We start from the raw sequence: 13,723 nt of genomic DNA on the forward strand, positions 1-13,723 counted from the left end.
CTTTAATTTGAGTGATAACATCCCACTCATAAGTAAAATATTTACTTTAATCTGAGTGATAACATCCCACTCATGTACAAAGTGTATTTCCATCCAACATGGAGATTAACCCGGACATAAACTCAGCTTAGTTCGGCCAAAAAAAAAAAAAATCAATTTTTAGATTGATGTGTCAAAACATTCAAATAACTCACATAATACACGTAATGTCTCACGAAGCCCACTTGGACGAGCAAGGATCGTTGATCGCCGATTGTGATCCGGATTCTCAGGTGGAATGTCACATCCTATGGGATTCACCATCCCTCCATGCGCAACCCTGTGATTGTTTTGTCCACAAGGGAGGGATGGCATTTTTTCGGCTTATTCACGTGAACTACAGAGTGGGGTCTGGAAATAGGAATTTACTTTATTTTTGCTGTGCATGAAATCATCATAATTTCTAACCGCCCACACTCTCCATCTATTCAACATTGCCGGGTACGCCGAAACTCCGATCTTCTGTATTTGCATGGACTGATCTGATATCCCTCAAGGTCAATGCAGTATTTCTGAGCATCCAAGCCTCGAATTCGAATTCGAGCATGTCTCCACCTCACCAGCGGTAGTTATTTTCAGATTTCTCCAAAATCACGGAACAAACGGACTCGATGCGGCCCACGCAGCCGACCAATCCAGCATCTGAGATGCTACCTCTGGTGAAGGAAAAGGAATATGAGTGTCTCAGAGATGTGGTGAAACGATATCACAAACATTCCGTTGGCGGCAGCCAGATCTCTTCGATGGTCGTGAGGCGGATTCGGGCAATGGTGGAGAAGGTATGGTCAGTGGTGCGGCGCTTCGACAAACCACAGACGTCCAAGCATTTCATCCGTAGTTGCTCCATGCAGGGTGACGGCACCATGGGGAGTACAAGAGAGGTTCGCGTGGTCTCGGGACTTCTAGCGAAGCGCAGCACCGAGCGGCTAGAGATTCTGGACAATGATAATCACGTTCTGAGCTTCAGAATCGTCGGAGGAGATCACCGCCTCAAAAACTATCGGTCGTTCACCACAGTGAATGAAGTCTGCAACGTGGGCAGGAAGGACGGGACACTGGTGATTGAATCATATGTGGTGGACGTGTCGGAGGGGAATAGCTCCAGCGATACGTGCCTATTCGTGGACACAATTGTTGAATGCAATCTTCAGTCGCTGGCTCACATCTGTAAACACCTACCCACACGTTGCGGGAATTGAACTGTAAGCGATTGTTTGAAGGGGAGAGCACGAAACTAATAGACCGAAGTTCTTATGAATGAGAGCGGGCCTTGTCGACACGTAGCATGATCAGATTTTGAAGAAAATGAATGTTAATTTTTCCGGAAAATGGTGTAATTATACTGGAGAGACCGTGAAAGGAAAAAAAAGATAATCGAAGAAGAGTTCAGATAAATGCACTGCTTTGCTTAAACCTTTTAAAAGCAATCTCGTGGTTTCACTGTGTACTTTAAATTTAAGCGCAGCAGATCTCGAGTTGAACAATTCAATTGTTCAATTGTGTATTTGCAGCGGCGTTTCTGCAGCGGCGTTTCTATAGGGCCGAGCAGAGAAACAAAGCTATTTTCTATTGGGAATTTTTTGATAAATTCCAAAACACAAATAATTTGAACAGAGAGTAATACTTTGTTTTGAACGCACAGGATCTTAGCACAGCGGAAACAACAAAAAAAATGTTTTGCAGGAGAGCAGGGTTTTCAACAACACACACATAAAAAATTGTATTCATTAAAAGACTGCTATTACAAAAGATTTGTCTTCCTCTATTAGAGGGATTACAACAACACTACTGTGTTCTCTTTTCTTTATGCTGTTGAGTTCTGCACTGCTGTGCTCTAACTCTCATCCTCTCTCTCTCTCTCTCTGTTACATTGCTATTCTAGGTATATATGTCATCTATTACAAAAAAAATCTTTGCTAGGTTATGCATGGTGGTGTCTTGATGAACCACCAACCACATTTACAATCTAAGATGGGCCTCTGATACAAATCGGCCCTTTCTGATGCTCTGCTGGGGTAGACGCAGTAAACAGTAAATGAAACCCATAACCTGTTAATGCTTTTAGTTGCACGAGGCACGTCCTTCTTGGTCTCGACCATTCTTCTTCTTTAATGCTGTTGGAGGGCAGTTATGGCATAAAGCTTTCTTTCCTCTTTGGGAACACAAAAGGTAAGTTTAAAACATAAATGAGGCATGGTGGACGCGTGTTCAAGGCGGGAACAAAAATGGGCCGTTGGATAAAAAAATGAATGGACGGCGAGGATCAACTTGGCAAATGGTGCGATGCACGATGATATCGCATCACAATATCGCAGTCGGCGGATGTAGAGTGGAGGGATTTAACGCGCAAAGGCAAAAGTTTGCGTTCTGCGATCGCATCACATCGCAGGATCGCTTCGCAAGAAAACAAAGGGAGCAGAATAAGGTAAGGGGATCAAGGATGCGATCTGCAATCTGCGATCTGATCGCATCGCAAGGGAAAAACTGTGTGGTTTCGACCTGCAGTTGGAAATTACAATTTCAACACTCCCCTTTAATTTCAACTGCTGGGTTATCAGTCATACCCAGACTTTTCCTCAAAAGTTCGAAACTTTTCTGATCCAATGGCTTGGTCAGAATGTCTGCAACCTGCTCCTGAGTCCTGCAATGTTGTAAAACAATTTCACCATTGTTCACCAATTCCCTGATGTAATGAAACTTTGTGTCAATGTGTTTCGTTCGCTTGTGAAACACAGAATTCTTGGACAATGCAATAGTTGAGCTATTGTCACAAAAAATAACCGTTGCTTTTGCCTGCTCTTGGCCTAAGCTCCTTAGCATTCTTCTCATCCAAACCGCTTGACACGCTGCTGCTATAGCTGCCACGTATTCTGCCTCTGTTGTAGACAACGCCACAATGGGCTGTTTCTTAGAAGCCCATGAAATTGCTCCTGAACCCATGTGAAAGAGATAACCAGATGTGCTTTTCCAATCATCCACACTTCCAGCCCAATCGCTATCGGTGTAGCCAACTAAATCTGAACTTTCTGAAAAAGTATATAAAATGCCAAATCTTTTAGTACCTTTGACATACCTCAGAATTCTTTTTGCTGCCTGCCAATGTGCTTCTTTTGGCCTCTCCATGAATCTGGAAATTAAACTAACAGCAAACATTATGTCCGGCCTAGTTGCAGTTAAGTACATTAGGCTGCCAACTATGCTCTTATACAAGCTAGGATCAAAATCCTTACTGCTATCTTCTTTGATGAGTTTTAATCCCATCACTATGGGAGTGATTGCTTCTTTGCTGTCCTGCATGTTAAATCTTTTCAACACTTCATTTACATACTTTGCTTGTGAGATAAAAATTCCATTTTCATTTTGATCTACTTCTATTCCTAAGAAGTATCTCAGCAAACCCATGTCAGTCATCTCAAATTCTTCTTTCATGACTGCTTTGAAATTTTCAATGAGGCAATTATCATTACCTGTGAAAATAACATCATCAACATATAACACAACAATTAGAATTTTACCATACTTTCCTTTGATGTAGAGGGTTGGTTCTCCCCCACACTTTGCAAATTCATTTTCCAGTAGATAGGAATCTATCCTACTGTACCATGCTCTTGGCGCTTGCTTCAGCCCATAAAGAGCTTTCTTCAATCTGCACACTTTATGCTCTTGGCCTTTTTTTCATAGCCTGGAGGTTGTTCAATGTAGACCTCTTCCTTTAACACTCCATTCAGGAATGTTGACTTCACGTCCATTTCGTAAACTTTCCACTTGTTTTGTGCGGCTATGGACAGCACTGCTCTCACTGTTTCCATTCGTGCAACCGGTACAAAAGTTTCCACATAATCTCTCCCATACTGCTGCTTGTATCCCTTGACAACAAGTCTTGCCTTGTGTCTTTCTATCTTGCCTTCAGCATTGCACTTAGTCTTGTATACCCACTTAACTCCAATAACTTCTTTTCCTTTTGGTAGTTCAACCAAATCCCATGTCTTGTTTCTTTCTATGGAATTAATCTTCTCATCCATAACTTCTATCCATTTCCTATCCTTAATAGCATCTTCGAAATGAATAGGGTCATCAACATGACAATACAATGCAAACAGAGAATTCATACCTTCATCATAAATGTCACTTAAGTTTCTAAACTTCTTACCTCTTTCATTCGATGTGCAAGTGCTTGAACAAGCACTTGAATTTCCTCCTTGTGGTGTGCTTGGAGAAGCACTTTCATTTCTCTTCAAGGGTGTCCCTTGCTGTCCTTATGTTGGCGCTGCTGTTTGGAGATGTATTTCAGCCATCTCCTCATCATCTTCATCATGAGACAAACAATTTTTTACATTCACTGTTTTCTCTATGCTTCCAACCCAAGCTTCCTCCTCAATGAATTGAACATATCTGCTCACAAAAAACTTCTTGGTAGATGAGATATACAACCTGTAAGCTTTGGATTCTTCAATGTATCCAAAGAAAATGCATTTCTCCCCTTTTTTGTCCAACTTCTTCCTTAGCTGATCTGGAATGTGTGCATAAGCCACACACCCAAAAACTTTCATGTGGGTGACTCCTTGCTTTCTCCTACTCCATGCTTCTTCCGGCACTTTGTTCATCATTGCTTTTGTTGGGCATCTATTCAAAATGTATACTGCACAATGTACAGCTTCGGAACAATAATCATTTGGCAAATGTTTTCCCTTTAGCATACTCCTTGCCATATCCATGATTGTTCTATTCTTCCTCTCGGCAACTCCATTTTGCTGCGGAGTGTACCTTGCTATAAACTACTTGTGTATTCCATTTTCTCTACAAAACCGTAGGAATTCCTTGGAGATATACTCACCTCCTCTATCAGTTCTCAGAACTTTGATATGCAGCCCGCTTTGGTTTTCCACAAGTGCTTTGAAATTTCGAAAATTTTCAAACACTTCACTTTTGTTTTTTAGGAAATAAACCCAAGTCTTTCTGGTGAAATCATCAATGAACGTTAGAAAATATTGGCTGCCTGCAAGCAATGGAGTTTGCATTGGTCCACATAAGTCTGAGTGTACAATCTCTAAGGGTGCTTTTGCCCTTATGCTTTTCCCTGATGGAAAACTTTCTCTGTGTTGTTTCCCCAAGATACAACCTTCACAAAGGCTATCTGGTTTCTCTATCAATGGTAATCCTCTTACCATTCCTTTTCTACTCAATAGGTTAAGACCTCCAAAGTTGAGATGCCCAAATCTCAAGTGCCACAACCAATTTTCATCCTTTGGTTGGCTTTGGAAAGCCTCTTGGGTAACTGCTGCAATTTCTTCTTTGTTTTTCAAATTTGCCCTTATTATGAGAGGGAACATTCTGTTCCTTGTCATCTTCACTTCAGCAATGCAGCGTTTACTGGGTGGTTTATCCATGATGGTGCATGCATCATTCTCAAAGAAAACATTGTAACCCTTTTGAACAAGTTGTCCAATACTTAAGAGGTTACACTTCATTCTAGGAACATAATAGACATCTGCTATGGTTTTCTTTTTACCTTTCTTTGTAAATATTTTAACTTCTCCTTTACCCATAACAGAAACTTTACTATCTGTCCCAAATGTGACTTGTGACTTCACACTTTGATCTAAAGCGGAAAACAGGGCTATGTTTCCTGTCATATGGTTGCTCCAACCGGAGTCTAGACACCATATATCTTCACTGTTTGTTTCAGCCATGTTACAAGCTAAAAGCACATTATCTTGGCTGATATTTTCTCTAGTGATATTTGCACTAGATCTATTATTCATATCATGTTGTTTATTTCTACATTCATTGGCATAATGCCCATATTTTTTACAGTAATAACATTGGACATTGGATTTTTCATACCTTTGTCCTTGAGAATGATGTTGTCCACTTTGTTGGCTGCTGTCTTGGCCTTGGTTCTGATTTGAATTGCTGCCTCTTCCTTGAGCGTTTGCTGGACTGTTTCTTCCACCTCTGTTTTGGCTTCTGCCTCTTCCTCTCTTGTTTCCTCTGCCTTGACCTCTTCCTCTTCCAAAGGACATCTGGGTCTTGAAGGCTTGTTCTAGAGATGAGTTTTCATTTCTGCTCAACCTCTCCTCATGTGTTATCAGTGATGCATGAAGTTCATCAACTGAAAAGTTTGAGAGATCCTTTGTCTCTTCTATGGTGGTGACAATCACATGGAACTTTGAGGGTAGGCTCCTCAATAGTTTCTCCACAATCCTCCTTTCTTCAAGAACTTCTCCATGAGTCCTTATTTGTGTGACCAAACCAATCACATGTGTGAAGAATGAGTCAATATTGTCTGACTCCTTCATGCATAGGTTCTCAAAATCTCTCCTCAGCAACTGTAGTTTTGCTGTCTTCACTTTCTCCATGCCTTGATAGGCTGTTTTAAGAGTTTGCCATGCTTTTTTGGATGTCTTGGCTGCTGCTAGCCTTAGAAACACGCTTCCATGCACTGCTTGATATAAGAAGAAGAAGGCTTTTGAATCCTTCTTCTTGTAGCTCTTCAACAGATCTTTCTCTGCCTGAGTTAGATTATTAAACTCATTTTCATCTGTTGGTTCTTTAAAACCATCTTCAACTATTTCCCATAAGTCTTGGGAAGCAAACAAGGCTTTCATTGTTATTGCCCAATAGTCATAATTTTTGCCATCAAATTGTGGGAGCTGAGTATTAAAGATACCCATGCTAGTGCTGGTGCTGGTGCTGGAGCTGGCCATTCTTACACTCTAAACTATGCTTCAAATACTTGACTGTGTGTTTAAAAATAACTGAGAAATACCTTGGATTCTTTTGCCTCAGCCTTCACGCTGCTGGAGAAGCTGCTGCAACAAGAAATCCTTCCTTAAGCTTCTTTGACGCCTTCAAAGAGCCTGGACAAGCTCTGATACCACTGTTGGGAATTTTCTGATAAATTCCAAAACACAAATAATTCAAACAGAGAGTAATACTTTGTTTTGAACGCACAAGATCTTAGCACAGTGGAAACAACAAAAAAAATGTTTTGCAGGAGAACAAGATTTTCAACAACACACACATAAAAACTTGTATTCATTTAAAATACTGCTATTACAAAAGATTTGTCTTCCTCTATCAGAGGGATTACAACAACACTGTTGTGTTCTCTTTTCTTTACGCTGCTGCGTTCTGCACTGCTGTGCTCTAACTCTCATCCGCTCTCTCTCTCTCTCTCTCTGTCTCTTTGTTACATTGTTGTTCTGGGTATATATATCATCTATTACAAAAAAAATCTCTGCTAGGTTATGCGTGGAGGTGTCTTGATGAGCCACCAACCACATTTACAATCTAAGATGGGCCTCTGACACAAATCGGCCCTTTCTGGTGCTCTGCTGGGGTAGACACTGTAAACAGTAAATGAAACCCATAACCTGTTAATGCTTTTCGCTGCACGAGGCGCGTCCTTCTTGGTCTCGACCATTCTTCTTCTTTAACGTTGTTGGAGAGCAGTTATGGCATAAAGCTTTCTTTCTTCTTTGGGAACACAAAAGGTAAGTTTAAAACATAAATGAGGCATGGCGGACGCGTGTTCAAGGCGGGAACAAAAATGGGCCGTTGGATAAAAAAATGAATGGACGGCGAGGATCAACTTGGCGAATGGTGCGATGTACGATGATATCGCATCGCAATATCGCAGTCGGCGGATGCAGAGTGGAGGGCTTTAATGCGCAAAGGCAAAAGTTTGCGATCTGCGATCTGCAATCGCATCGCATCGCAGGAAAACAAAGGGAGCAGAATAAGGTAAGGGGATCAAGGATGCGATCTGCGATCTGCGATCTGATCGCATCGCAAGGGAAAAACTGTGTGCTTTCGACCTGCAGTTGGAAATTACAATTTCAACATTTTCTTGTGTACTCCTTAACAAACTATATAGGAAATCATGAGCACTGGAAGTGGAGTAAAATTGTATATTTTTTTGGATATTAATAATTTTTTTTGTAACTTTCTTTATAAATGGCTACGAACATGCACAAATTTTAAATAACCAACATCCTATTTCTTAATAAATTGAATTAATAAAATGATAAACCTTTTTCAATAATTAGTTTCCATAGTTATTAGAATAACCATTAAACAAAAAAGATATGTAGATTGTCCAAATAATTACTTTTCTTACTTGATTAGAATGAACATTAAACAAAGAAGATCCGTGATTAACGTTGTCGAAATAGTTAGCTTTTTTAATTGATCAGAATAAATATTAAACAATGAAGATATGTGATTAATATTTTAAAAATAATTTGTTTCCTATAAAGTGATGGATTTTGTTGTTTGAGAAGTTTTTAAAATATTAATAAGATGTTAGGTTTATAAGATTGATTACCAAATTTTAGAAAGGAAGAGATGTGGGAATCATTAATTGTGCTGGAAAACTATATATTTAAACTGGAATTGAAGTTCTTACCAAAAAAAGTAGTGCGTTAGTTTTACATTATAAGTTGTTATTAAAAATAAAGTAGAGGGTTTAGTTTTATATTAAATATTATTATTATAATAGTGAATGTTTTGATTATAATAAGTGTTTTGTTATTGATAATTTAATATATAGTAAAATAAGTGTTATATATAAATTTTGTGTATATAATTTTTAATTTATTCGGTTGAAATGATGTGTTAATATGAAATTATTTGAAATAAAAAAAAATAAAAAAATTATTGAAATTTTATATAAAATTACATTGAAATTTGTAAAAATTATTTAAAAATATTAACATTATAATTTTTATATTTTATTATTTATATATATATATATATATATAAATTTATTAAAAGTATAAAAAACTATATCCATAACAATAATATTCAAAATAATATAATAATAAGAAAATCAAAATTAATTTTTTTTTTTTTTTAAATATCAAATATGATATGCAATTTTTTATTTATTTTTACAAATTAAGACAACAATTAATACTCCAATATTTTATAATAACTTAAAAAATATTACAATTATATATATACTGGTCTTTTATTTTTCTCCCATGATTAACTCTTTGTTAACAGTGATCAGACTGCCACTCTTTTACAACAAGGTTTAAAATAAAAGTTAATAACACTATCGTTTTGGATTTCAGATTGCTGCAATGAACTTGAAATTCATCTCAGAAGGTTTCATTTTACAGATGAAGTGACACTACAGATATGGCTACACATATATTAATGCCTGCATATTACACAAAAAGGAAATAAAAGAAAATAAAAAGTTGCCAGAATGCAGTCAAGTATTCCTTGGTTCCACTCTCAGTTAAACTGATGCTATCCCTTGCTGAAGTTGTTCTTGAACCATTTTTACATTTTAGCTCTGCATGATTTTATTACACTAAAAAGGTTGACATAAGATTGATTCCTACTTAATTTACAAAAATTTCGTACAAAATAGGTTGATATAAGACTGATTCCTACTTTATTTACAAAAATTTCGTACAAAATTATTTCAAATTAACATCAAAGAATATCAGTCAGTTGATAAAATAATAAGAGAAAATTGTAAACAAAATGGAGTAAAAAATGTGTTAAAAGGTAGGAACTATGCACCAATATTCATAAAATCTCAACATTATTATCAAGTTTAAAATGAAGCCATTAGTGCAGAGTTCAATTTCATGGAAAAAGAGACCCAACCAAAGTTCACATTTCCATTTAATGGGAAAGGAGCGCAATCAGAGCAAGGTGAGGTATGAATATCCATCTTTATAAACAACTTAATTGATTAAAGTAGAAAAACCAAAACCTTCAATTTAGGAATAAAAGTAGCACAAAAAGAACTTAGGAATAAAAAGAGCACAAAAGAAACCAAACAATCAGTAAGCAAAAAATCTAGTCATATTGGTCACTTGACCAAGATCTAAATCTACCTCAAATAAATGGACTAAACACAACAATACCAAACAATTAGTAAGCAAAAAATCTAGTCATATTGGTCACTTCACCAAAGATCTAAATCTACCTCAAATAAATTGACTAAACACAACAATACCACCTTTGAAATTAAAAAAAAAATTCTAACATAATTTGGAGAAACGCCCAATATAATTATTTTACAGTAACCTGGACCCATAAGGCCCAGCAATTGTACACATAATCAACACCCATGCCACAGTTCTGCAGATTTTCGTGAGACTGAAATATACAACATGAACCCATAATCCTCATCCAACATAATATTATTAGATTTAACCTCTTTGTGAACAATGGATGGCTCGCAATCATGATAAGGATATGCCAACCCTAGAGCAGCTCCAAGGACTATCTTGTATCTTATGGGCTAGTCAACAACAATAGACTTAGGCCCATGAAGCAGATCTCCCAAACTCTCATTACGCATGTGTTCATAGACCAACAGATTGGAGTCACTAATTCTACAACATCACCCTGAACTGGGCTAGTAGGAACGGATCAAGAGTGGATGGTTCTAGATTGTCTATCTATCCGTGTTAGAATAACAAGGCAGAGTTAAAGTAATAGAAGTAACTAAGAATTGACTCTAAGATAATCATGGCCAAACAACTGCTCAGTACAGTTGGGTAAAGAAACGTGGAATTGAATAAATATTTGTTTTCATTTATATAAAGACTTTAACCTCGGACAATATCAGAAGATAAGATAATTTAAATCGACACCTGAACTAGATTTTATTGGCAATAATTTGTATTATTTTTTAATAGTAATAGTGTAAGTTTTAAATTAAAATTAATACTAAAATATTATGTAAAATCTTTCTAAGATTTTGAAAAATAATTATACGTTATTAAATTAAATTTTAATTTAAAAAAAAATCATATAACTAATTAAAAAAATAAAAATAAATAAAATAATCTTTTTTCGCCATGTTATTTTGTATATTTTTTTGGGGAAAAGGTCCCAACATCTCTACTCAAATTCATTAGAGCTTAAAAGGAAAAGCGAATATATATATGATGTTGAAATTTTAAATAATATTTTTTTTTTTTTATTATTTCATAGAAAATTTTGATGTTAAAATTTTAAGTAAATAGTAATTAAAATAATTTATTTTCTCAAATTAAATTGTAATTAATATTTTTTAATAATTAATATTTTTTAAAATTAAATTTAGTCATAACAGTTTTTATTTTTTCAACACTAACATCTAAACTCCAACGAAATTTTAATTGTAACACTTATTTAAAACATTTTTAATATTTAAAATATATACATTACTTTTAATAATTTAAAATATATCAATTCATTATAATTTAAATATATAATTATTTATCAAATTATTATTTAAATTAGTTAAATTATAATTTTAAATATGTTAATTATTCCTATTCTAAAAGAATTATTTTCTTAATGTATAAAACCAATAAAAATTATAATTCTTTTTAACTTTTAACTAAATTATTTTTATCATCAATTATTATAATTCCAATAATTCTTTTTAATTTTTAACTGAATTATTTTGATAATCACTTATTATAATTTCAATATTTTTTTTTTAATTTTTGACTGAATTATTTTGATCATTATTTCAATATTTTTTTTTTTTTAATTTTTGACTGAATTATTTTGATCATTACTTATAGCAAAATTTAAAATTTAAAAATTCATTCAAAATAATCATTAAATGTGGGACGTTTTAGTTAAAATTAGTAGGATAGATTTTTATTCTTTCCAATGATATAATTTTTTTTGCTAACAATGTCTTCTATAGTGAGTTGCCAAAAGTCTAAGTATTACTCAATACCTAACTAAAGTCTGAGTATTACTCAATACCCAACTTCTCTTGATATGCAAGAGTGGTGACCTTCTGTAACCCAACTATTGACTATTAATAACCATCCAAACCCTACATTAAATACCATTGCAAGTTTAGCGAATTTTATTCCTAGCGTCCTTTTATAATTAAGGCACTTAGATTTTTCAATTATAGGGAACCTAAATATATAGGGTTGTCAAGATTTGTAATCAAATAAATAATGTTTCCAAGCCATCCCGGTGAAGTGCTTATTCATCTTTTGAGTAGCAGCTACTATAGCGAACACAGTAGCACATGGCAGATATCAATCTCTCCCCTTTCACAATACCATAGAGGTTAAAGGCTATAGCAGAGGAAAACCTTGTGCTCTATTTTATTTCTACTATATAATTTATTTTTTTTACTATAGATTTTTGAGGAAATACTGGAAGTCTACCACTGTGTTAGAGTTAATAGCAGTTTTCTGCAAACTTTTCTTCACTTGTATTTGTGTTCAAAATCAAATTATGATTCAGTTTATTCGTAGTGTTATATTAAATCAAAAATTTGGGATAAGGGTTCTAACCTTTGTCCCTGAATCTATCCTAGACAACAAGATAGGAACCTCACAAATATAAGAGAAGGAATCCTATAGCAATGGAATATTTTAACTGAACCACAACATGAAGGTAAAAGAAAATCGAATAGTATATTGATGTAGATGTGGTAATTGGTTATATAAAATCTATTAAACCAAAACCAAGACAATGTGCATGTAGAAATAGGTAGGGGCTAAGGATTATTTTTGCGGATCCAATAGTGTCACACCCCCAACTCCTTTTTCACAAGTTAGTCCACGTGCAGCACTGGATAATCACTTAAACATTTTATCTTCTAAGTTATTTTTTGGACTAGGCCTAACATATTCATATTTCAACATCTTTACTTATTAAATTGCGGAATAAACATCAATCATTAACCATATGCAAGAGACACAAGACACATGTAATAATAGTAATCTTTTTATAAATGTTGTTTTACAATTTTTCCCCAAGAGGCAAGCTCGACTGGGTTATATAATTCTTACAACAAAGTGGCTGTCGTGCAGCTCGGCTGGTCTACCTGACCCGGCCACTGCACCCTGCAGACTTTCCCAACACAATCGCACCATCGTGCCCACGCACTGTGCCAACCTTCGTTCCATTCGCTGCCCGGTCGCCCTGCACGACTTCCTGTTTAGACTTCACCGCGCGTGCACTGCCCACTCAGGTTGCCCACCAAGCTCGCCCTCGACGCACTGTCCTACACGGCCTACCCACCTGGCTCATCTCGGCGCCTGTCATTTCAACTCGCCATCAACCCATCTGCCTGTTACATCTACTGACTGCCCGTTGACTTGTTACCTGCCTATCCGTCGACCTGCAGTTTGCCCTCCTACTGCGATGCGACTACCCACGAACTCTCAGCCTGTCTACCTGCCGGTCTTCATGTTGGTACTATACACTGTTCTGCCCACACTATGGGCAAATCCCTTCACCTTCACTATGACTTGTTCGCCCCAAGACTTGGACTCCTCTTCACTCAACTCATTGGATGATGCCCTTCACATTTCACCACCATGTTTACTTATGCACTTTTCCAACCATGCATGGGGGCTTGTCACCACCAAGCTGACCCATGTTTTTTGACACTTAGCATATTTTCCACCTGTTGGCCCAAGTGTAGGGGCATCCATACTTTTCGTTGCTCGCTCTATAAACTCACCAACGCGCTCACCCACACTTAGTCATTTTTCCCAACTCGTCTCGTGGGTGCATCCTTGGCTCATTCGGTTGACCCATCTCGTCGGTCAGGCACGCCCATTATCAACTCGTCAGTTTTATGTGACTGACTCATCTCGCCCATCGCGTGCTTTGGCGACTCGTCCTCAACTCTTCGGTTAAACGCACCCACCGTGCGCACTCAACTCGCCAATGTGCGATG

The 13,723-nt window shown here is 36.4% G+C and overlaps 1 pseudogene; it reads left to right on the forward strand.

Moving 5' to 3' along the window:
- The first annotated feature begins 686 nt into the window (after window positions 1-686).
- LOC149160760 (uncharacterized) lies at window positions 687-13,135 on the forward strand (annotated as a pseudogene).
- Window positions 13,136-13,723: the final 588 nt, after the last annotated feature.

Source organism: Pinus tabuliformis, chromosome 5_2 (assembly GCF_031772625.1).
Source record: "Pinus tabuliformis cultivar Carrire ecotype Pingquan chromosome 5_2, CPIR1, whole genome shotgun sequence".
NCBI classification, from domain to species: domain Eukaryota; kingdom Viridiplantae; phylum Streptophyta; class Pinopsida; order Pinales; family Pinaceae; genus Pinus; species Pinus tabuliformis.